This window comes from Schistocerca piceifrons, chromosome 10, assembly GCF_021461385.2.
Source record: "Schistocerca piceifrons isolate TAMUIC-IGC-003096 chromosome 10, iqSchPice1.1, whole genome shotgun sequence".
Lineage (NCBI taxonomy): Eukaryota > Metazoa > Arthropoda > Insecta > Orthoptera > Acrididae > Schistocerca > Schistocerca piceifrons.
In genome coordinates, this window is record NC_060147.1 from 71,512,656 (window position 1) to 71,539,285 (window position 26,630).

Genomic DNA, 26,630 nt, shown 5'->3' on the forward strand with positions numbered 1-26,630 from the left:
TAAGGACAATACACACGTCCACGCCCGAGGCAGTATTCGAACCTGCGACCGTAGCGGTCGCGCGGTTCCAGACTGTAGCGCCTAGAACCGCTGGGCCACCCAGGCTGGCCATTTCGGGAATCGTTAGCGAATTTAATATTCCGAGATCCACAGTGTCAAGAATGGGCGTAGGACACTAAATATCAGGCATTGCCTATCACCATTGACAACGCAGTGACTGACGGCCTTCACTTACAGACTGAGAGCAGCGGCGTTTGCGTAGAGTTGTCAGTGCTAACAGACAAGCAACACTGCGTTAAATAAACGCAGAAATGAGTCTGAGACGTACCACGGAATTTGACATAAATGGTCTACGGCAACAGACGATCCTGGAGCGTCTCTCCTGGACTTGTGAACAAATTGTTTGGACCGTAGACGACTGGAAAACAGTGATATGGTCAGATGGGTACAGATTTTATTTAATTGGTAAAAACCCGTGGTAGCGTCCGAGTGTGTCGCACACCCTACTGAGCCGTGGACCCGAGTTGTCAAGAAGACACAGTGCAGCCTGATGGTGGCTCCATAATGGTGTGGGCTGTTTTTACGTGGAATATAGACTGCGTCTTGTGATACAACTGAACCGATCACTGACAGTAAATGGTTGTGTTCGGCTACTTGGATACCAGGTGCAGCCATTCATGGATTTCATGTTCTCAAACAACTATGCGGCATCACACCAGGCCACAGTTGTTCGCGACTGATTTTAAGAACATTGTGGACATTTCGAGTGAACAATTTGCCCACCCAGATCGCCGGTCTGAATCGCGTCGAGCATTTATGGGACATGTCGAGAGGTCAGTTTGTACACAAAATCCTGCACCGACAACACTTTCGCAATTATAGACCGCTATAGAGGCAGCAAGGATTAGTATTTCCGCAGTGGACTTGTTGAGTCCATCCCACGTCGAGTTGCTTCCCCACGCCGGGCGCAATCAGGTCCGACACTGTATTAGGAGTTGACTCATGACTTTAGTTACCTCAGTGTATATACGGAATGTTTGGAGTGTATACGTAGTGCATGTGGTGTTGTATATAACGTAAACACGGCAGGTAAAGGAGTGTGTCACGATTAGAGACATTGCGACTGGTTGCCCAAACGTTTTACACGCAACACCTAAACCTCTTATTGGTTGATCTGAATCGGTCTGATGATGGAGGCTTAAACCACGGAAACGTCTGATGGAAAAAAGTTAAATGCGACTTTTATTAATAAATTTGTAATTTATATACGTTATTAGTGCATTGGGTGTAGTGTTGTTTCATACCACCTTCGTAGAGGAGGTCGTCCAGTGTATAAAATATACACTGAAGTGCCAAAGAAACTGGTAAAGCCATGCGTATTCTAATACAGAAACGTCGAAACAGGCAGAATACGGCGCTGCTGTTGGCAGTGCCTATATAAGACAACAAGCGTCTGGCGCACTTATTAGGTAGGTTACTGCCGCTACAATTTCAGTTTATAAAGATTAAAGGGAATCTGAACGTGGTGTTACAGTCGCCGCACGAGCGATGGGACACAGCATCTCCAATGTACCGATGAAGTGGGGATATTCCCATACGACCATTTCAGGAGTGTAAGGTGAATATCAGGAATCCGGTAAAACATCAGACCTCCAACGTCCCTGCGGCCGGAAAAAGACGCTGCAAGAACGAGACCAACGACGACTGAAGAGAATCGTCCAACGTGACAGAAGTGCAACTCTTCCTCAAATTGCTGCTGATTTCAATGCTGGTGCGAAAAATTCAACGAAACATCATCGACATGGGCTTTCGGAACCAAAGGCTCACTCGTGTACCGGTGATGAATGCACGACGCAAAGCTTTACATCTCGCCTGTGCCCGGCAACACTGACATTGGACTGTTGATGGCTGGAAACCTGTCGCCTGATTGGACCAGTCACGTTTCAGACTGTATCGACACGATGGACGTGTACCGGTGTGGAGACAACCTCATGAATCCATGGACTCTGCATATCAGCAGGGGCTGTTCAAGATGGTGGAGGCTCTGTAATGGTGTTGAACATGTGCAGTTGGAGTGATGTGGGACCCCTGATACGTCTAGATACGACTCTGATGGGTGACACATACGTAAGCAACCTGTCTGATTAACCAGAGTCCATTCACGTTCATTGTGCATTCCGACGTACTTGGTCGATCCCAGCAGGACACTGTGACACGCTACAATTCCAGAATGAGATTTTCACTCTGCAGCGGAGTGTGCGCTGATACGAAACTGCCTGGCAGATTAAAACTGTGTGCCGGACCGAGACTCGAACTCGGGACCTTTGCCTTCCCCGGGCAAGTGCTCTACCATCTGAGCTACCCAAGCACGACTTACGCCCCGTCCTCACAGCCTTACTTCCGCCAGTACCTCGTCTCCTACCTCCCAAACTTTACAGAAGCTCTCCTGCGAACCTTGCAAGACTAGCAGTCCTGAAAGAAAGGAGATTTCGGAGACATGGCTTAGCCACAGCCTGGGGGATGTTTCCAGAATGAGGCAAAGGTCCCGAGTTCGAATCTCGGTCCTGCACACAGTTTTAATCTGCCAGGAAGTTTCAAGTCCAGAATTGCTCCAGAGTGGCTCCAGGAACACTCTTCTGAGTTAAAATGCTTTCGCTGGCCACCAAACTCCACAGACATGAACATTATTGAGCATATCTCGGATGGCTTGCAACGTGCTGTTCAGAAATCTCCACCTACTCGTACTCTTACAGATTTAAGTAGAGCCCTGCAGGATTCATGGTGTCAGTTCCCTCCAGCGCTACATTGGCCGAGTCTATGCGACGTCGTGATGCGGCACTTCTGCGTGCACGAGGGGGCCCTGTGCGATATTAGGCGAGTGTACAAGTTTCTTTGGCTCTGCAATGTAGATCACACGCGTTTTCCACAGCCTGAGCACGGGTGAGGGGTTCCTCAAGAGTAGCGCCGGTGTGACGCCCCGCCACGCGAGAGGTGCTGTGCGGTGTGGTACGGCAGGGGTCTCGAAACTACGGCCCGCGGGCCGAAACCGGCCAGCGAAAGCCGGCAATCCGGCCCGCGTTAGCTGACCGGACATCCCCCGCATCCGGCCCGCCAAAGACCAAGCGAGGTGCCGCAGTGGTTAGCAGACTGGACTCGCATTCGGGAGGACGACGGTTCAATCCCGTCTCCAGCCATCCTGATTTAGGTTTTCCGTGATTTCCCTAAATCGTTTCAGGCAAATGCCGGGATGGTTCCTTTGAAAGGGCACGGCCGATTTCCTTCCCAATCCTTCCCTAACCCGAGCTTGCGCTCCGTCTCTAATGACCTCGTTGTCGACGGGACGTTAAACACTAACCACCACCACCACAGGCCCGCCAAATAGTTGAGGTGGTACCTATACTGCCAACAATTGAGTTTCGAGGACGATCGCGACCAATACACTGCGACATTGGCTAAACTTATTGTTGCGCCGCTTGAAATAACAATGCGTTGACGTACTCTACCTCTGTTACGTCTTGCAGTAATAGTGTTACTAACAATGATTTTGAGATTTCGTTAACTTTGCGGGACGCTTTCGTGAAGAATGTGCAGTGACACTGCGGGACGCTTTCGTGAAGAATGTGCAGTGACACACTTTTTTGTCGGTGAAATTCGCCAGAATAAAATACGCCAGAATTTCGTTCAGGTACGTCCATCAATAAAAATTATCTAATTAAATAAAAATCGTAGTTCGTTTCCCACAACCTTAGATTTTTGTGATTTCATCTTTCCTTTAGCCTTACATTACGGTGATCGAGGAGTGCTTTAATCCCACTAGGTAGATCTTGGCCCTTATGACTTCGTGGAGGAGTCACTGTGGCCCGCGGACTAAAAAGTTTGGAGACCCCTGTGGTACGGCGTGGCGCGACGCAACGCGACAGGTGCCCGGCGAGTGGTCAGCCTCGGCGCTTCCTTTCGCAGTGCGGCCACCTTGCCCGCGCCAAACTTCCCCTCCGCCGCGGGACTTTTCTTCCCTCGGCGGTGGTCGGGTTTCTTGCTGCACCGCCGCTGCCGTTTGCAGCTCGTTGTTGAGACGGGCCGCGCAGCGCTCGGCGACGCCCCATAAATAATACATCTCTCGCCGCCGGCGATTACTGGGAAGCCGACCGTCGCGGCAAGAACACGCCGGCTCCGCTAGCTGCCGGCTGCCTGCCTGCCTGCATTCCTGCGCTGCTATCCGGCCCGCCGTCCGGCCCACTTTAATGATCTACAGTCCTTTCTGCACCTCGTTCCGCGACGTCGCCGCAAAACACTCCTCCTTTGGTGCCTCCTCCTCCTCCTCCTCCTCCCTCCCTCCTTCATCTGCCGTCCTCTTGCTCCGGTTTCCGTGAGCGCACACATCTACCTCCGCCGGTAGCCACGCATGCCGGACGGCGAACTGCATCGCTGCGCGAGAACGCAGCAACCCGACACTTCACACTCCTGAGCTGCACTGAACCTGCCGATTCCGGTCGTCCGATTTAACCCGCGACTCTTCCCACGAGTCACGCCACTCGCGCGCTAACAGAGACTGGCCACAGCACCATAAAAAGCTATTTTGCTTCTGCATATACACAGAAGAGCCAAAGAAACAGGTACATCTGCCTAATACCGTGTAGAGTCCCCCGCGAGCACGCAGAAATGCCGCAACGACATGTGGCATGGACTAGACTAATGTCTGATGGTTCAAATCGCTCTGAGCACTATGGGACTTAACATCTGAGGTCATCAGAACTTAGAACTACTTAAACCTAACTAACCTAAGGACATCACACACATCCATGCCCGAGGCAGGATTCGAACCTGCGACCGTGGCGGTAGCGCGGTTCCACACTGTAGCGCCGAGAACCGCTCGGCCACTTCGGGCGGCGATAAGACACGTCCTGATATATCAAGGGTTAGTCAATTTCGTAGTTGATGGAAAGTATCCAGTGTAGAAGGAAATCAAAATCTGAATACAGTAAGGACTGTCCAATGGATGTAGGTTGCAGTACTTATTCGGAGATCGAGACAATTACACAAACTGGGCTAGCGCGCGGAACTGCATCAAACTAGTCTTCCGAGTGAGGACCACAGCAACAAACAAGAGGTTGTCCATAGTTATTATGGGCACTTGTACACAAAATATCGTTATAATTAGAAGGAGAAACAGCCTTGGCCGTATTTTTTTTTTTTTGTTTTATGGCACTGGCATTAACAATTTTAATTGTATCTTACAGCACTGAGGATGGTCACTAAGTGACCGAAAATCGAATTTGTGGATAATAAAACAAAAAAAAACAAAAAAATACGGCCAAGGCTTTTTCTCCTTCCAATTATATCCATTATCTGGTCGTGGTGCACAGAACACTCCATGGAGTCGCCAGTCAACAAAATATCGTGTCAGACAATGTTCCTTTGTCGATTGCCCAGTACAAAATGTAGACAACATTAGACACATGTTAGAGTCGTGTGGACATCGTTACAGAGTGTACGGTAGTGTACAGTTTCTATTGCTGTCTACACCCAGTACACTGCAGTTGACAAAAGAAAACTGTCAAACACGATATTTTTTGTGCTTGACGCTATGATACTGGTGATGTGTGACGTTTCACGGAAACAGTATATAGCGCTATACTTATTATTGTACTTTTATGATTGTTACACAGTGCCGTTTCTGGCTGCAAGAGAAGTGATTTCATAATGAATTTAAAAGTGGGTGTCAGTCCTTGAAAGCCAAAAAGCTCAAAGTGTGACTGGGAAGATTTTTTGATCCAACAGACGCAGTCCCACAAAAATAATATTCAAATCAATAAAAATTGTTCTCCTGCATTGTAATAAATACAAATAAAGTTGAGTAAAAAATACAGGAACGCCTGACACATGCAACTTTCTATTTTGAAATGTATGTCTTAGAGGTGATGGAAGCACTGAAGGGACAAGGTGAGACTACTAGAACTTCACTCTAAAAATGAACTGACGTGAGTTACGGAAACAGTATGGACGGAGACATACTTTCCGGCAAGAAATTAGCATCAATTGGGGACATGCGGAAGTAAGATACTGATAAGAGAGAAGAATTTTAATCAGGTCCAAGGAAGGATACACTTGGTGGAGCAAAAGATGAAGGATCGTGTAATACTACCAGAAATAAGGCTTATAATCAAAGACGGACCGGTATCGACAATGGATTCTGGTTTTGCAAGAGGGTGATCTGGGTTGCTCCTCTCAGAGGGAATGACAGCACTCCCTCAGCAGGAACAGAAAGGATCATTTCTTGTCGGAGTGAGCATTGCAACATACTTCTGAAGAACGCAGACAGTGCAATATAGTATTTTTCCGCCAATACTGGGCACGTTGCAGACACACGAATGACAACGTATGGAAGTTTGGGTATGGCCGTGAGTTGTCTCTGGATAGCGTAATGGTAAGGCGACCGCTTGCGATAAGCGGGAAATCTGGGTTTGAGTCCCGCTCGCGCACAAATTTTCATTTTCGTCATTCCATTATACGGCTGATGGTTGTCAATATTCGCAAAAACGAATATATCTCATGTATAGGATCAATGATGGTCATGTGAGCCAGAATTAAGAGTAATGTCTGGTACGACAGTGTGTTGATGATGGTGCTACTGGAGGTTAACCCAGCAGTCGCCATCGAATAAATTTCTGCAACACGTGGTGGTTGCATCGCCGCATCTGGGTTGGAATCTCGTCCACTGGACGCAAAGAAAGAAAGGACCCAGTATGGAAACTTGTGGGGCAATGTAGAATACTAACATGTTATACAGAATGTTGTTAGTGGCGACGACAACATTCCTGGTGCTGAAATCTGGAACAGCTAGCGCCATGGAATGCTCTTCGATAAGAGAACGCCGGAATCATCGACTCACCTGGGCTGGAATCTCGCCCACTGGAGGAAAAGGAAGAAAGGATCCAGGATCGAAGCTTGTGGTAGAACATAGAATACTAACCTGTAGCACAATACTATAACGCTGAAGAAAACTACCTTAGTACTGGAGTCTGCGACAGTTGCCGCCATAGAGTGTCTTCCGATAAGAGGATGAGGAATTGTGATCAACACATCTGGGCTGGAATCTCAGCCACTGGACCGAGGATAGAATGTTGTGGAAGAGCTTACAGTACAGTGTGACGACACTACCGAAGATGAAGGTGGTAGTGAAGACCGGAAAGCATTTGGCGTGTGCGGGAGTGGGACCGGCGCGCCTGGACTGGAAGCTCCGGCCGCTGGAGGCTGAGGCTGCTGGATTGAGCCGTCGCGGCTCGGCGCGGCGCGGTGACGCAACAGCGCGCCCTCCATCTTGCGCTCGCGGCCTCTTCCCACATCCTTCTTCTCTCACCTCTTCCTCTTCTCCTCCTCCTCCTCCTCCTCCTCCTCCTTTGCTTTCCTCTTCTCTTTTCTCCTCTCCGGCTCTCTGTTTTTATTTTCGTGCCCCAGCGCGCGCTCGCACGCACGCCGCCGCCTTGTCCTTCTTTTTTTTCCCCAGCCGGACGGCCTCCCGCCGTCAGGAACAGGTCCTGGCAGCGTTCTCCAGTCTCCAGGCCGGACGCTGGAGTCTGGAGCCTGGAGCCCCGAGACTACGATGGCGTGCCCGACACAGGCTAGGCCACTGCTAGCCTCCAGTGCAGTTTATGCCCAACCAGCCAGTGCTGGAGAATTGAATTACTGGGATCTCACTGACTGTCGTCAGAAAATGCTTCCTGGATGTTTAAATGAAGTGTCTAATACTCCTACAGATGGTAGTATTGGTAGAAAACAAGAAGGAAAACCCCTACAATGATATGTCTGGAAACCGAAACCCTTTTGGTATAAGGACTAGTTTGTCCTCTCATTGCCATCTGTCTGTCACGCATAAGAAGACAGTATAGGTAGTGCTGTATGTGGTTACTACGCATCCGCACACATTCTTCAGTCCCTCTCTTGAAACATACTTGGCTCCATTGGAATTGCGTCACATCTGTTGGTCAGTCGCTCTTTTAAAATCTACACAATGTCGATGGATTGGGTATGCTCCAGTGCCTCTAAAATGTTCTTAATGCTAGTAATCCAACTGAGGTGGCCATGGCACTGAACCCCCTGGTTCAATCCATCGTATATGAAACCTTTTGTTGACGGGTCGTTGAACGATCCGTGAAAAATGGGATGGTGCCCCGTCGTGTTTATACCACAGTCGTTATCTTCCTGCGCGGTTAACACTCTCAGATCGAGTTGGTAATTCATCACAGTTATTCAGGCATGCTTAATGAACGGCAACCGTAAGAGGGGCTAAACCACCGAATACCGTAAATTACTCGTCACAACAGGTATTGGTTTCCGGACACATAATCAAAGTGACTCTCTTTCTAGTTTTGACCAGTACCACCTCCTCTACGAATACATGACGGGTTTTTAAGCTTTCGTGCCTAAACTGGTAGAAGCGGACCCTTAGAGAATCACTTTGTTGTTTGTCTGTCTCTGCACGTCTGTTAAGGCCCCTTTTAGGAATTGGTAGATGTGTCAAGTTGAATTTTATCTCGGGTACCAAGCTCTACAGTCCCTTGGCGATATGCGAAATTTAAGTTTTTAATTCAATGGAATCAAGAGATTCTTTCATTTATATCAAATATTTTAATACGTGCAAACTCACTCATCGACACCTCCGGATGAACTGTATTATATAAGTGTGTACGGAATTCTCAGAATGCGAGTCCTACCTGTCCGATTCTCTTAAACACCTCGTATATTTTCTTGTAGAGTCGGGGGCTCCAGGCACTTCCTACACCAAAGCAGGAGCCCTACAGCTTACAGAGTAGTCATGCCTAGTTTACGCGGCAATTAAATACTACGCGTGCACCGAGCGAGGTGGCGCAGTGGTTAGACACTGGACTCGCATTCTGGAGGACGACGGTTCAATCCCGCGTCCGGCCATCCTGATTTAGGTTTTCCGTGATTTCCCTAAATCACTCCAGGCAAATGCTGGATGGTTCCTCTGAAAGGGCACGGCCGACTTCCTTCCCCATCCTTCCCTAATCCGACGAGACCGATGACCACGCTGTCTGGTCTCCTTCCCCAAACAACCAACCAACCTACTACGCGTGACGTCATACACTGCACACGAAAACACACTTTTTTGCATATGGTTCACAACTTATCGATTTTTATGACCTCTATTTTTGGTTCCAGTCCCATTACCTAGTGTTAATATTTCAAATGTTAGAAGTCTACGATGTATAGAACAAAAATTTTAAAAAAATGCGAAACAAAGGCGAGAAGCGTATTCCGAGATGCTCATCAAATTCCGGTGATGAGCTCTACAAGAGAGGCGATATGCATCACAGTGAGATTTTCTCCCGAAATTCCGAGTAATAACGTTCTAAGTAGAATGAGGCAACATATTACTTCTTGTCTGGTTTCCATCTTCCGTCGTAAGACTGGTTTCATGCTGCGCTCATCGTTAGTGTATCCTGTGCCGACCTCTTCATCTCTGTACAGCTACCACAGCGTCCCTACACCTCAACTTGAATGCGACAGTCATACCTGGGTCTCTCTCCCTCTCCCTCCTCCCTTCACACACACACACACACACACACACACACACACACACACACACACACACATACTTGCTCACTTACCAAACTGACGACTCATTGATGATTCACGATGCGACCTATCAACCAATCCCTTCGTTTTCTGGCGTTGTGACCTAAATGTATTTTCTCCCAAATACGATTCCCTTACTATTCGATCTACGCATCAAACCTTCAGTATTCTTTCTCACCACCACATTTCAGAAGTTTTTATTCTATCGTTTCTGAACAGTATATCGCTCACGCTTCACTACAGTACAAGGCTACATTCTACACAAATACATGCGCAAAATACTTCCAACTTAAAATTGTATTAACTGTTGACAATTTTCTCTTATCCTTTTTACTATTGTCTGCCAGCATTTTACATCCTCTACTTCCGACGTCGACAGTTATTTCGCTGTCCAAATATCAAAACTTAAGTGTCTCTTCTCCTATTCTAATTCCCTCACCATCGTTTGATTTAATTCGACTACTTTCCATTACCCTTGTTGTACCATAATCGAATTCCCTCACCATCGCCTGATTTAATTCTACTATTTTCCAGTGCTCTCTAACGCATTCTAGCGCTTAAAATTATATTCGGTGTTAATAAATTTCTCTTATCTTCCTTGTTATTATCAATTCACATTTTACATCCGACACTTCGGACGTCATCAGCTATTTTGTTGCTAAGACATCAGAACTTATATAATGGTTTTAGTGTCTCATTTCGTAATCTAAATCCTTCACCGTCGCTACACTGAATTCGACTACTTTCCTTTACCCGTGTTGTACTTCGAATATAATTCCTTCATCGCCGCCTGTTTTCATTCAACAACTTTCCATTGCCTTTGTTGTACTCGTGATCTTATTCCCACACCATTGCGTGATTTAATCCTCCTCCTCCATTACTCTTGTTGTACTTCAGTCGATATGCATCTTATAACCTCCTTTTGAAGACACTGCTCATTCCGTTAAACACACTTACTTTTGATTCTCTGTTGTGACCACAAGGCAAATTTGAAAATAACGTTTTCGGTGAAGTTACACTTAAGATAGCGCTGATTCGTGGCAGATTCACGCTGAGGTCGGCGACCTGTTTCCACTCTCTCCAGGAGCCGCTGTGACGGGCACGAGGCCTCGGTGCGTTCCTGACGGTACGCCCGCTCCCAGAAAAAGAAGCAGGCAGAGGCGGCGAAAGGTGAATCGGGAGACTTGTTTGGACCGGCATTCCAGCGCTGGCCGGCCAGCCAGTGCCGACGAAAAGCTGTAATTAAAGAGAAAATATCCCGCCGCCCGGGCAACAGCACTGATCTCGCGGTTCGCTCTTTTCGGCTGCCCTACAGGTGCTGCGAATGGCGGCCCAGTCTTGCTGTGGCAATAAAAGCCGAGTGTGCTACTTCTGTACTCAAATGCAGCCTCTCTAGCCCCCTCAAGGCCAAAGGAGGACATATTTAGACAAGCAGTCGGCGAGACTGTTATCAGTGTGGTCAGAGTAGCATTGTGTCGAAAGGCAGTGAGACTAGCGTACCCTGTGAACAAGTGTATGGGGCGGGAAGGGGGGAGGGGACTGCAGTGAACAACGGAGTAAATGCCTCTCCCTCCCCCCATCCCCTCCCGCCCTTCCCCAACAGCAAGAAATGATCTCCACAAACCGAACTCCAATCCAGCCGTATCAGGTTGACAAAAGATGGAACATGTTATGGACAGTGTCTAGTAACAGTTGTGAACTGAACAATGTGTCGTGAAATTTGAAAACTATTTAGTCATTCACTGTGAAACTAAAATGAATTTCTCCTCCTCTTCTCCCCTTTTCCATCTCCTAGTTCATCTGCAGGGTTGGCTCATGACCGTAAATTACATTCGTTTTAATCACCCATTTTCCCACCCGATGTACGCGTCGCGTACATGAGGACACAGGGTTTCGGCTGGAGGTACGTAATCCCGATGAAAGGCTGATATGAACACTACAGTGCTGTACTAGGCATGGTACTATTGCTGGTAGTATATGCCACTGCCTTACTCCGACCTATAAACTGACGAACCAGGCAGTATTAGGGGGAACCGGCTGTCTTACATTGACTCCGAACCTCCGTGCAGTTCAGCGCTTTTCGCATTAACACACGTTGCCAGAGATGAAAGAAGTACTGTTGGCAGTAATCCTCGAGTTTTCTTACCTGGTGGATGTGTCCTGTAAATTTTAGTGGATGACGTACCAGTTTTGGTGATTGCGATACTTCCTGTACACTTGACAGTGCTCCTGGAGTGTTTTTACCCGGTGAGTTTGCCTCTGTTTACGCTCTTTCCACAACTCAGGTCGTGGTTTTCCGGTTGATTTATTTAAATGCCAGTATAGCTTTATAGTCGATTCGTGGCTCATAAATTTGTATTGAGGAAATTTGTTTTTCCCACCAGATGTCTGATGATGCTCCTATGAGAATGGAACGCATTACAAAAAAAATGGCTCTGAGCAATATGGGACTAAACATCTGTGGTCATCAGTCCCCTAGAACTTAGAACTACTTAAACCTAACTAAACTAAGGACATTACACACATCCATGCCCGAGGTACGATTCGAACCTGCGACCGTAGCAGTCGCGCGGTTCCGGACTGGGCGCCTAGAACCGCTCGGTCACCGCGGCCGGCGGAACTCATTACATATTAAATAAATAAAAAACAAACCATTTTCTAACCGAGATTGCCTCTTCTGTCTCGAATCGGCAAATTTGTAACACCAGGCTGTCGAAAGAGCACTGTGGCGATGAGATAAGTGTTCCATCTTGCCGGATACGTTATATGGAGGAACGGCATTGTATTTCAACGTTGCAATGAACAGAAGTGTCTGTAGTATACCCCCCTCGAGTGGATTGAATAAACGTAAACTAAAAACAGAAGAAGGTACTTGGAACAAGTCACATTAATATGCGTTTCGGAGTATTGAAGTATCTTCAGGAGCACTGAATTACTGGCACGTTACAGGGTATGCTGTTTTCCCTTTTCTTGTATTTCTTCGATAAGGAGGGCATCGTAGTTGATTTTTCATAAGTAGTGCTAGAGTATTTATTAGAAATAGAGTGAAATTGTTAGATTTAGTATGCTTTTTTGTGCTACCGAATGGAAACAAGAGCACTTACTTGTGCTCTATTCCCTTTTTCTATTTTGCACCCAGACTGCATTACCTGACCGTAATTTCGACGACTCCCATTCTTTTGTTTCCCACAGTCAGTAGGTTCTTGAGGAGTGGAAAGGGCTGCAGAACAAGAGATTTAGTTACAAACGGAAACTTAGACCTGAGTTGAATTTACATACGAATGAGCACATATGTGGTTGGAAACAGCATGTGAATAGAACGAAGACTACCCAGGAGAAGAGTGAACCACGACCTGAATGACGTACGTCGACCAAAGAAACTTTGTGAAGACGGAATAGCCAGGTGCAGAATTTGTGTATTAGAAGAAATAGATTTTATTGAAAAAAAACTGTTTACATATTCGGCGTGAGTGATCTGGGAAAAGCACAAGATTTTACTTGGGTTTGCCGGATTTGGATCTGAATCCAGGTCCTAGCGACAACGTGTAATATAGCTTGCGTCTCGCGACTGCAGTTTTGAAAGAGCTACCTGCTGCTGTGACATTTTTCGTGAAGCTACTCCACTTCTACTTATTAATTGTCCGCGATGTGAGTTGCGCTCTCGTGTAATTGCGGAGGAAGGAACGAGCGAAATTGTGTTACAATCAGAGCGAAATAAGAATGCCTTCTGGAGAATGCTAGGTATGGAACTATACTATACTGACGGCTCTGTGTGTGTGTGTGTGTGTGTGTGTGTGTGTGTGTCTGAAGCTGTGAGGTGAGAGTAATTGACGGCCGTATCTGTGATTTAGTGTACGACATACCAGTACCTCGGTTACGCTATAACGACTGCGGTTGCACACAGTTTCACATTTCTGAGTCTCGGCAGCGAAGAATGCCGTCGCCGCCTTACTCTGAGGCGTAGTAATTGCGCCGTACCTCAAACTATAACGAGCTGCGAAGCGGTCTGAGGTCTGAAGACATCACTGTGGTTCACAGACATAAGAGGTCAAATTTATACAGGCGGAAGGGAATCCCAAAATGGAGCATTTTGAAAGAGCTTGAGGTCCGCACGTAATTACTCCTTGCTGCACACTGTGCACCCTTTAGAATTAAGAGTGCCTCGGAAATAGTACAAGAAGAATAAAATTATTCATATGTAGCAGATAGCAGAAGGTGACGAAGAAATGGGAATGGTCAGTAGCGCATGAAGTTGGGCTGGAAGTCCAAGGGAAGGCGAGTCGGCTGCGAGGGCGGGCCAGCTGTTGTCGCTGCGACCAGTGCAGCAGGCAGAGAGAGAGAGAGAGACACGAGACGGCAGATTCACGGTCTCAAGGCCACAAGAGCCGGACGGCATGCAAAGCAGGCGACGGCCCGGCGGGCATTCCGTGCTGCGACAGGCTCACTCATTACTGCCCACGTGGGGTCCAACGGTAAGAGCTAATTACACCTCACGTCACCGGTTGGCGGGCACAGTAAGTGATGAGAAGAAATGACGAGCGGTTTGGCTACCTTAAGAGAGGGCGCAAGCAGTGGTGCACTTGTGCACCCTGATAAATTGGACAAGTGAGGACTCGTTCAGCTACATTAAGAGAGAGCACAAATGATGAGGCACTTGACCATTGGACAAGTGGCGCTAGGTTTGGCTACCACAAGAGAAGACACAAGAGTTGAGGAACTTGGCTGCCATTATAGATTGATCACATGAGTCGTCTGACTAGCTGAACAGAAAGCAAAACTGCTGACGCACTTACAGTAAGAGTCTGCTCAAATTATGAATCATCCGTCTGTCTTTAGAAATGACAAGCAGTTTGGCTACCTTAAGAGAGGGCACAAGCACTGGTGAACTTGGGCTCCCTGATAAATTGGACAAGTGAGGACTCGTTCAGCTACATTAAAAGAGGGCACAAATGATGAGGCACTTGCCATCTTAAGTGATTGGACAAGTGGCGCTTCGTTTGGCTACAACAAGAGAAGACACAAGTGGTGAGGAACTTGGCTACCATTATAGATTAATTACATGTGTCGTTTGGCTAGCTAAACAGAGCGCACAAGTGGTGACACACTTAGATACAGCAAGAGTCTGCACAAACTATGAATCATCTGTCTGTCTAAAGAGATGCCACACATGTTAAGACACTTAACACTGTGTAGGATACTGAAAACTTGAACAGTCGTTTGGCGACCTCTGTGGCGAGACGATTGGCAAACTTAAGAGACGGACACATTACGACTCATTTCTCTACCTTAAGAGGGGGTACATTCATTACGGCATTTTGCTACCCTGATAGCGGGCAACTGAGGACTCACTCATCTACATTGAAAGAGTACAGAAGTAACGAGGCATTTCGCTACTTCAAAAGACTGGAGAAGTGGCGCTTTGTTTGGCTACCGTAAGAGAAAATACAAGTGATGAGGGACTTGGGTACCATTATAGGTTGATCGCATTAGTCGTTTGGCTACCTGAACACAAACCACAAGTGTTAATGCACTTCGATACCTTAAGAGACTGCACAGGTTATGAATCATTTGTCCACCTTAAGAAGGAGCATTTGTGTTCAGACACTTGGATAACGTAAGAGACTGGAGACTTCAGCAGTCGTTTGCCTATTTGTAGATAAGCTGGAAACAGTGAGAGCCTTGACAACTTTAAGAAATTCTATATAAGTCATTTGTCTACCTTTAGCACTCACTCTACAGCACTCCGTCTTCAGGCCACGAGTGGCTTACCGGGACCATCCGACCGCCGTGTCATCCTCGATGGAGGATGCGGATCGGAGGGGCGTGGGATCAGTACACCGCTTTCCCGATCTTAAGATGGTATTCTTGACCGAAGCCGCTACTATTTGGTCGAGTAGCTCCTCAGTTGGCACCACGACGCTGAGCGCACCCCTGTCTACCTTAAAAAGGGGCAAAAATGACTTTCTTAACAAAGGGCACAAGTGATGAGGCATTTTGAGTACTTATGACATCTCACTATGCTACGAGAGTAATGGTTTCACTGCCATAAGAGAAGATTCAGCCTCCATTCCCCAGAATCGAAGTTTATTAAAAATAGTTTAGTCTGGCTTTTTCGACAGAAGACACTCGTTAGGCACGTCCCCGATACTCTAAGGTAGATCTGCAGTGTAGCACTGATCGTGACAGTTGAATTCAGGTAACATTGATCCTTTGTAGGAAGCTGGATTTTCTAACATAGGTAAAACGTGATGAAACTCTTCACCCAACTCTAGCTACAGAAAGGTAAGCTAGCTTTACTTATGGTGGAATAAACATATGTATTTTGTTAGAAAATTAGTCACTTCCTAACCCACATCTGCAAATCACATGACTGTCTAATAACAGATCTCCACTGTTTAACTACATAATACATACCATACAGCGAATTTTCTTCTGTTTATGGGAGCTCTTTTTCTTTGAGATGGCTGTGTAGTACGGATGTGCAATGGGTATATACCTGTGGCTACGCCTGGACAGAAGAATGAAATGTGAGGAGGGAGGGAGAGAGAGAGAGAGAGAGAGAGAGAGAGAGAGAGAGAGCGCTTGAGCTTGTGGGAGATCATTTCTCTATAAAAAAAAGGAAAGTCCCTGCAAAGTTGAGGTTTTTGGAAACTGAAGCTTATGTTTTGCATGATGAAAGAGGTAGTAAAACGACGGTGTCCAAGTTTTGAGGACCACACTAGCATTCCCATCATCCACTTTGGGAAACCATGGAAAATATTAATCTGCATGTCCGGTTGCGATTTCGAATCCCTTCCTCCCAAATGAGTGTCTCGTATCTTAACCACTAGGCCATTTCACTTGTTGATCCTATTGTCACAGCTATGCTGGCTATCCCCAATCATCCTGCCATGTCAGAGAACCCTTAACTGTTCCATTCTATAAACCGGTCACATTCACCTGCCAGATGTCAGCAGGTGACTACTTTAAGATAATCAGCTCATTATGCGCATCGTGGCTGAATCTAAATTCTCGTGGCACTGAAGGAACTACAGCCCGCCTCTGATGGGGACGTGATGGGACCTCAGACTCCGATAGCGGCAACTGAATTTTCGATCGCCTCCTGGAACATCCAGGTTGGACGTATAACTACTTCCCGTAGCGGGTGTTGGCGCACCTGTCGCTGACGTGTGACAGTGTGGAGGCTGGCCACCTGTCACCAGCGCGCCCTATCTGCCGGTGCATCGCTGCCGGACCGCGGAGGACACCCGTGGCCGCGGGCGGGCGCTGTTTTGACGCGGGGGGATTCCCCCCCTACCGATGCTCGCCGCTGATTGGCAGGCGCGCCATCGGCAGCTCTTATCAGCCCCGCAACGGCGGCTTTCGCTCCTCTTAAATTAGAGGCGGCCGCGTCGGACGCCCGGGGGTCGCGTCCGTTCCAGCTCCAGCCGGCCCGTCAGGAGAAACCGGTGGAGCGGCGGCCGGCGAGGGAAGAGCGGACGAGTAGGGGAGGGGGAAGAGGGGGAGAGAGAGGGGGCGGGGCGGACTTGAAGAGTGGGCCGTCCCGGGCGAGCATCAGATATGTTATTTGTATAATAATCAGCCAATAATTGGACATGATTGTTCCTGCCCCACCGTTCAGGCTCTTTACAATATTATATCTTCCACCCCGGGACGTTTTGCTTCCTTTGCATTCCCCCCACCCCCCTTTCCCCCCCCCCTTCCCCCTTTGCCTCCCACGGGATGCAGCCTGTTTGATGGCGCCGCCCCCCTGATGCGTGTTCCTAGGTTCTTGAACCCTGCCGGTTCTTATTATCTTATTTTCACTTCGCTTTTCTGTCCGCGTCCTTCGAACCTTCTCGCTCCTGCGTCCTTTACTCCCAGCGCCCTCAACGTCACCCTCTCTCTTACCCCCATGCATGCCTCCATTACCTACAGGGTGATCAAAAAGTCAGTATAAATTAGAAAACTGAATAAATTACGGAATAATGTAGACAGAGAGGTACAAATTGACACACACGCTTGGAATGACATGGGGTTTTATTAGAACGAAAAAAAAATACAAAAGTTCAAAAAATGTCCGACAGATGGCGCTTCATCGGATCAGACTAGCAATAATTAGCATAACAAAGTAAGACAAAAGAAAGATGATGATCTTTACAGGAAATTCTCAATATGTCCACCATCATTCCTCAACAATAGCTGTAGTCGAGGAATAATGTTGTGAACAGCACTGTAAAGCATGTCCGGAGTTATGGTGAGGCATTGGCGTTGGATGTTGTCTTTCAGCATCTCTAGAGATGTCGGTCGATCACGATACACTTGCGAATTCAGGTAACCCCAAAGCCAATAATCGCACGGACTGAGGTCTGGGGACCTGGGAGGCCAAGCATGACGGAAGTGGCGGCTGAGCACACGATCATCACCAAACGACGCGCGCAAGAGATCTTTCACGCGTCTAGCAATATGAGGTGGAGCGCCATCCTGCATAAACATAATACGTTCCAGCACGTGTTTATCAGCCAGGCTGGGGATGATGCGATTCTGTAACATACCGGCGTACATCTCATCCGTCTCGGTAGCAGTTTTGCTGTCCAGCGCGATCTGTCGGACATTTTGTCAACTTTTTTTTTCTTCTAATAAAACCCCATGTCATTCCAAGCATGTGTGTCAATTTTTACCTCTCTATCTACATTATTCCGTGGTTTATTAAGTTGTCAAATTTATACTGACTTTTTGATCACCCGGTATTACAACTCCCTTACACCCCAACCACTCTTACTCTATTTTCATCGCTCAGTAGCTTAACAACTACTGTAACGCTCGGGTCAGATGCTGTGTGTCGTAAAGTGTGGCCCTGTGAGCCAGAACAACACACAAAATCTCTAAGTCCATCTTTATACAGATAGTTGCGAGATCTCGGCTGTTCGATATGAAATGTCGAATGAAAACACCTTCAGCCGTCTAAACTTTCAGTCATTATCTTATTTGCGCAACCAGTTTTAGCGCTACATTACGCTATCTTCAACCTCCCTGACTGACGTGTAGGAAGAATCCCGCCTCTGATTCAGTCAAAGTAGGGATCGCTGAATGCTGGCCGCTTTTTTGACTGGGTCAGAGACGGGATTCTTCCGATTTGTCGGTCAGGGGGCATGAAGATGGCATAATGTAGCGCTGAAACTAGCTGCTCAAATAAAATAACGTCTGGAGATTTAGACTGCTGAAGGCGGTTTGATTCGATATTTTAACACCTAAAATGTTTATAGTTAATGACACCCCTCTATACCAGAGTGTGGGGTCGACGTGAAAGTGTCATACGAAAAATTTAAAAGCTCGAAGTTCAATCCTTGATTGGCCCAACGATTTTTTTCTGCCACCGTTCCCTTCATTCACCTCTGGCAATCATTTTTAAATGTGAAAAATTCCAAGTAGTACCGTGTTTGGCAGTTCCATGTTAGAATATAGCTCCCCTATGACTCGCATTGGTAAGTCAGTTTAAGGATCAAAGGAAGGCATAAATATATCACTTCCAATATGACCATGTCTACGAGAGAGGTAAGGAATGAGGAGTTTCTCCGACGAATCGACTAGGAAAGGAATATATGGAAAATACTGAGGAGAAGGAGGGACAGCATGGTTGGACATCTGTTAGGACATAACGGAATAGTACTAGAGAGAGGCAGTAGAGGGTAAAAAGTGTAGAGGAAGCCAGAGATAGGAATACATCCAGCAAAGGAGTGAGGACGTAGGTTGCAAGTGCTACTCTGAGATGAAGAGGTTAGCACAGGAGAGGAATTCGTGCCGTGCCGCATCAAACCAGTCAGAAGACTGATAACTCACTAAAAAAGGGAGAGAGGTATTAAAAAATACGGGTTAACAACAGTTTATTTTTATTGTAAGAGTTGATTCGATTGTTCGTACTGCACTAAACCCCGTAGACGAGTTGGTTGAAGCAGATTAGCGCTTGTCCGTAACCTAGAGGTACCCAGATCAAAGCTTGTTAACGGAGCCAGTTTTAATCACTATAATTTGCCCAGTGAGTAAAGGATCACACTCTAAACAAATACTTTCAGAGAAGACTTCCATTTATACCAAGCGAAATGGTGCAGTGGTTATCACGCTGGACTTGCATTCAGGAGACGACGTTTCAAACCCGCTTCCTGCCGTCCAGATTTACGTTTTCCTTGATTTCCCTAAAACGCTCCAGGCAAATGCCGGGATGGTTACTATGAAAGGGCATGGCCGATTTCCTTCCCCCATCTTTGCCACAGTCCGAGCTTGTGGTCCGTTTCTAATGACCTCGATGTCGACGGGACCTTAAACACAATCTTCATTCCCTTGTTTAACTTCCACTTATATTCTATATGAACATGTTTTTATTTGTCAGGGAATGTTTTATTAATTACTGGGAGCATAATTTTACATTCTGTTTACTTCTCCCTTCGTCACTGCTGCCCAAATAAAGAACCTCGTCTTCTACTTTTAGTCTCCCATTTCCTGATGTCACTACCCGTAGCTTCTCTTGATTTAATTCGGCCACACACCATAATCATATTTCAATTTTGTTGATATTCGTATCATAACGACTTTTCAAGGCAATATACGTTCCATTCAACTATTCTGGGAAGTCCTTAGCCTTCTTCACAGACTAACAATGACATCAGATCAGAAACCCTTAATAATTCCGTTTTTCTCCCTTGGATTTAATTTTGTTCCCAAACTTCTGAATGTTTTGATTTTCTGTTGCCTTTTCTGTATAGGCTGAATAACGAGGTGGATAAGCAAGAAACATGTCATACTCTCTGTGCCGGACCGAGACTCGAACTCGGGACCTTTGCCTCTCGCCGGCAAGTGGTTCGCAGGAGAGCTTCTGTGAAGTTTGGAAGGTAGGAGACGAGGTACTGGCGAAATTAAAGCTGTAAGGACGTGTCGTGAGTCGTGCTTGGGTAGCTCAGGTGGTAGAGCACTTGCCCGCGAAAGGCAGAGGTCCCGAGTTCGAGTCTCGGTGCGGCACACAGTTTTAATCTCCCAGTAAGTTTCATAACAGCGTACACTCCACTGCAGAGTGAAAATCTCATTTTGCATGTCATACTCGCTTATCAATTTCCCCGACTCTTACAAAATACATCTTCAATGAGCTATTTTATTTATTTAACACACTGATCCACCACTTGTATAAGTCGAGTCCTTCTCTCTTGCTACTAAATTAAGGCTCGCGATTATGAATTTCCATTGTGTTCGTAGGACCTGTAACGGAAATACAGTTTCGGAGAAGTTTGTTTGATGGTTCTTGCTTATCCACCTCGTGGCTGCTCTAACGCATCTTTCATTGTAGCCTCTGACTATGGCTTGTACAGCAGTGTGTGAACCGGAAGGTAGAAAACTAAGCCCAATAAAACGACCAAAATCTTGGCAGCTGTAGTAGGTCGCTATAATTGTCTGAATTACGTGATTGTTGTTGCTATGGCAACGTTCGGATTGTCAGTTTTGTACAAGACCTTGAGGCTGCGTTTACTTTTGGCGTGAAAGTGCTGGGAACATAGGCAAAGAGCGCTAGGCGTCCCGGTTTGGCCACGGCAGCAACCTTTAATTCCGTCGCCCGCTGCTGGCATTTGCCGGTGGCATTTGTACCGCGCCGGCATTTTGCCGCTACTGTGCTGTTGCTGGCTTTTGTTACGCGGAACGCCGTCTGCCGCCTGTTGGGAGGGCGTGCCAGCGAACAATCCGGCTACTAGCACTGCATTCCCACCCTCGTGGAGGGTCTTCTGTACCGCACCTACATCTCCTTACAATAGCTACAGAGACGCTTGTGCACTCTGTATTCTCCGCAGGACATCTTACGGTTTGTACTAACGTGTGTTCCATATGCGAATGACACGTGGGAAGAATGATTGTCGGTCAACATCTGTATTAGCCCTAATTTCTAGGGTTTGCTCTTTGCGACCTTTTCGCTATACGAATGAAAGTACCATGTTGTACGACTCTGCCAGAAATGTGCTCTTCCGGAATTTCATAGTAATGCACAACGTCGGCAGGTCGCGGTGGCCGAGCGGTTCTAGACGCTTCAGTCCGGAACCGTGCGACTGCTACGCGTCTCGGGCATGGATGTGTGTGATGTCCTTAGGTTAGTTAGGTTTAAGTAGTTCTAAGTTCTAGGGGACCGATGACCTCAGATGTTAGGTCCCATAATGCTCAGAGCCATTAGCACAAGGTCTCAACTGTAGCGTATGCATCTGTAGTTTGTTCTACATCTACGTAAATACTCTGCAAATCACAATTAAGTGCCTGGTAGAGGGTCCGTTGAACCATCTACAAGCTACTTCTCTACCGTTCCATTCCTGAACAGGGAGCGGGATAAACGAGCACCTAAATCTTTCCATGTGAACTCTGATTTATTTTATTACGGTGACTATTTCTCCTTATGTGGGTGGGCGTAAAAGAAATATTTTCACACTCTAAGGATAACGTTTGGTGACTGAAATTTGATGAGAAGATCCTGCAGCAACGAAACACGCCTTTGTTTTAAAGATTGCCACTGCAGTTCGCGTATCTCATCCGTGGAGCCCTCTCCCCTACTTTGCGATAATGCAAAACGAACTGCCCTACTTCGAACTTTTTCGATGTCCTCCGTCAATCGTATCTGACGTGGATCCCACACCGCACAGCAGTACTCCGGAAGGGGATGGACAAGCGTAGCGTAATCAGTTTTTTTAGTAGACCTGTTGAATCTCCTAACTGATCTGCCAATAAATCGCAGTCTTTGGGTTGCTTTCCCCACGGCATTATCTATGTGATCGTTCCACTGTAAGTTATTCGTTATTGTGATAGGTATTACGTTGAATTTACAGGCTTTAGATTTGTGTAATTTATCGTGTAACCGAAATTTAGCTGATTCATTTTAGTACTCAAGTGGATGAGTTCACATTTTTCATTATTTACAGTCTATTGCCACTATCCACACCATAGAGAAATCTTGTCTAAATCGCTTTCCAATTGGTTTAGATCATCTTACGACTTTACCAGACGGTGAATGACAGCATCATTTACAAACAATCTAAGAGGGCTGCTCAGATTGTCTCCTATGCCATATGTGTAGACCAGTAACAGCAGAGGGCCCGTAACACTTCCTTGGGAAACGCCAGATATTACTTCTGTTTAAGTTGACGACTTTTCATCGACCACTGCGAAGTAACCTTCAGCCAGGAAATCACAAATGCAGTAGCATAATTGCGACTGTACTCCAAAGGCACGCAATTTGATTAGAAGTCGCCTGTGAGGGACGGGGTCAAAAGCCTTTTGGAAATATAAAAATATGGAATCTGTTCGTCATCCCATGTCGGTAGAACTGATTACTTCTTGAGAATAAAGAGTTAGTCCTGTTTCACAAGAACGATATCTTCTGAATCCGTGTTAGCTGTTTGTTAATGAATCTTTTTCTTCGAGGTAATTGATTATGTTCGTAACCATTATGTGTTCCAAACTCCTACTGCAAATCTGCGTTAGTGATATGGACCTGTAGTTTAGTGGATTACTCCCATTTCTTTTCGCGAGTGTTGGTGTGACTTGTGCAACTTTCCAGTTGTTGAGCACCTTCGTACCGCTCTCGCTTCGATTAACTATCCCGTGACGAAACGCACCACTCTTCGTTTGATATTGTCTATCTGTTCCAGTAATCCTACTTGGTAAGTGTCCCAGATTGGAGAACGGTACTCGAGAATCGGTCGAACAAGTGTTTCGCAAGCCTCTTCTTTCCTTCATTAGCATTTCCTTAAGATTCTTTCTATGAATGTCAATCTGGCATCTGCTTCTAACGCTGTTTGTTTTATGTGGCCTTTCCGTTTTAGTCCCTCCAACTGGTACCTTAGGCATTTTACGGTAGCCACTTTTTCCAGTTGCCACCAATAGTGTAAGCCTGATCGTACTGTTGCGCATTTCTTGGCCTACTTATGCCCTCTGCATTACATTTATTTACGTTCAGGGTCAACCCTGCACCAGTCATCAACTCTCTGCAGGTCCTTCTGCAGCTCTTACAGACAACCACATCATCTGCGAACAGTCTCTTGGAGCTCCAACATCATCCACTGAATCGTTTAAACATAGATTATTGTAAACAGTGACGATCATATGACACGGTTTCAGAGGGACCCACTGAGATAAGGCTTATCGCTCTCGTAACATGTTGCTGGGATATATTCAGTGCAGTAAATAAACACCCATCCCTGCTACAATCTCCTTTATTTAAATGGGTCAGTTTTGAAGGATCAACGCTCCATATTCAGGTATGTTAATGTCAACAACTACAGCGACAGGGCGGAGAATAACCTTGCGTTATAACAAACATTTCGTCAAGGGCAATCTACGTCTATAACGTATAGCTTTTGAATATTTTTCTTAATGATGCTCTGCCTGCGGTCCGGCTGTTTTATTTTCCTCTTTTTTTTTATTCAACTCGTTTTGTAGCTACAAATTCGTTCTCAAGGACTACGCTGAAACATTTTGGTTGTGCATTTGTCACTTATAAGGAAACTTACGAAATAGTTGTCAGTTTTTAAGCTGGCAAGAGATAAAAGGAACAGGTAAAGTATTATTAATGGTTGCGTATATGACCGTGTGATGTCCGATAACACTGTATACTAATCAGATTTCTTCCTGAGTATGCTAATGGAATAGCACCATTTTTAGCAGTCATATACTACCGCTTAGTCACGGGCGTTCAGTACCTACAGGCATGCAAGGATTGCTCTCACCAATACACGAGAAAGGAAATGGAGATGATCCGCTGAATTATACATCAATGTCCTTGACCTCCATGTGCATCAGAATAGTAGAACATTATGAAATATCTCGAAGAAAATAGTCTGTTGTTACATAACGGGTACGGATTTGGAAAACATCGTTATTGTGAAACGGCACTGGCTCCTTACTCACAATGAGAAGTAAGGGCTATCGACAGTGGATATCAGGTTGATTCCAATTTCTAGATTACCGAAGGATTTTGATAACGTTCCTCACAGGCGGCTTCTAATGAAATCACGTGCCTGTAGACTGCCTTTTCAGTTGTGGGACAGTATTAGTGACAACCTGACATTAACGTCAGAGCTCGTAGTAACAGACGGAAAGAGTTGGACAGAAGCGATAGGCGGGCGTTCGCCAAGGAAGTATGAAAGACCCTCTGCTGTTCCTAATCTTTATAAACGATTCAGGAGGCAGTCTATGCATCCCTCTCAGAATTTTGCAGATGATGCTACCGTTCACTACCTAGTAAAGGAGTCCGAAGATCAAAACGAATCGTAAAATGATTTAGACAAGATACCTGCATAGCGCGAAAAGTGGCAGTTGAGCCGGAACAACTGTCAGGTACTCAACATGAGTACTAAAAACAATAGGTAGACCTGTGTCGCACAAATATGAGGGTTGTCGATTCAGATAAATACCTGGGAATTGCAGTTACGAATAACGTAAGTTGGAGCCATCACATAGAAAATGTTGCGGTAAAGGCGAACCATAAACTGAGGTTTATTGGCAGAACACTTACAACTTACAACAGGTCCATTTAAAGAACTGCCTACACTACGCTTATCCGGCCTCTGCTACAGCACTGCTACTCGGTAGCGAATCCATACCTCATGGTATTGACGGAGCACACACAAAAACTTTCAAGAAGAGCATCTCAATTTGTATTACCGCGAAGTAGGAGAGATAATGTCACGGATATGATACGCCTGTTGTGGTGGCAGTCGTTTAATTGAAAGGCGTTATGCATTGCTTCCAGAGTTGTTCACGAAATTTCAGTCCCCAAATTTCTCCTGAGTGTGCGAAAACATTTTGTTGGCCCCGATCTACACAGAGAGAACTGGTTATCATAATGAAAAAAGAGAAATTAGAGGCCGCACCGATATACGAGGGTTGGAACTTTAATAGTGGCAACCGTTTATTTACAGCTCGTACGCCGGTCGGAGTGGCCCAAGCGGTTCTAGGCGCTACAGTCTGGAACCGCGTGACCGCTACGGACGCAGGTTCGAATCCTGCCTCGGGCATGGATGTGTGTGTTTGCCCTAGGTTAGCTCTAAGTTCTAGGGGACTGATGACCTCAGAAGTTAAGTTCCATAGTGCTCAGAGCCATTTTTGAACAGCTCGTACAAAACAGATACGTGTTTGAAAGTCGTACTGACCTTCAAAGTTGTCACCAGCATTGTGTATAACCCGTTGCCAGCGATGTGGAAGTCTTAAGATACTCTTAGCAGCGCCAGTTGTGTTGACAGTTCGAGCGGCGCGATCTATTGCCCACAGAATAGGTAGCAGTTCTGAAGCGAATGCCGTGAAATGTTTCGCTCAGTTTAGAACTAGAGTTGAAGTCACAAAGGCTTAAGTGAGGGAAATGCAGTAGGTGAGGGAAGTGCAGGACAATTTTGAAGCACGTACAGTGCAGGCTGTTACTGATTTGTTTGACTGATGGGGCTGCTAAGTTCTATACCGCCTACTGCACTCCCCTGACTTAAGCCCTCGTAAATTGAACACGATTTGTAAACTGAGGGAAACACTTCATGGCATTCGCTTCTGAAGTGCTACAGATTCGTCGGACTATAGACAACCGGCACTGCTAAGAGTATCCTACGACTTCCACATCGCTGGCAACGGGTTATACACAACGCTGGTGACTACTTTGAAGGTCAGTAAACCTTTGAAACACGTATCTATTTTGTACGGGCTGTAAATAAATAGTTGCCACTATTAAGGTTCCAACCCTCGTATTTAGGTGTTCATTTTTCAGTCTTGCTATTCTGGAGCTGAAGGGTCGATAAATAGTCTGAAAGTGGTTCTGCACGGTCCAATCACATTAATGTTGCCTCTGCCTATGTCCGACGTTAACAGTGAATGGCAGACTGCAGGTGGCAGCACTAGCAGTGGAGGGTATACAAACCGTGTCTGGGGGACGCGGACAAGAGTGCGTAATTAGGAAACAGAGCGATTTATCTGACGTCTAAGAGAGCATGATGGTCGCTGCGCTTCGCCGAGGGCATCTGGTTCGTACGCCGGCCGTGGTGGCCGAGCAA

The 26,630-nt window shown here is 46.4% G+C and overlaps 1 protein-coding gene across 1 annotated transcript in view; it reads left to right on the plus strand.

Annotated features, from left to right (window-relative positions):
• LOC124718792 (homeotic protein ultrabithorax-like) overlaps positions 1-26,630 on the plus strand; it is a 903,761-nt gene that overhangs the window by 515,934 nt on the left and 361,197 nt on the right. The window lies entirely within an intron of this gene.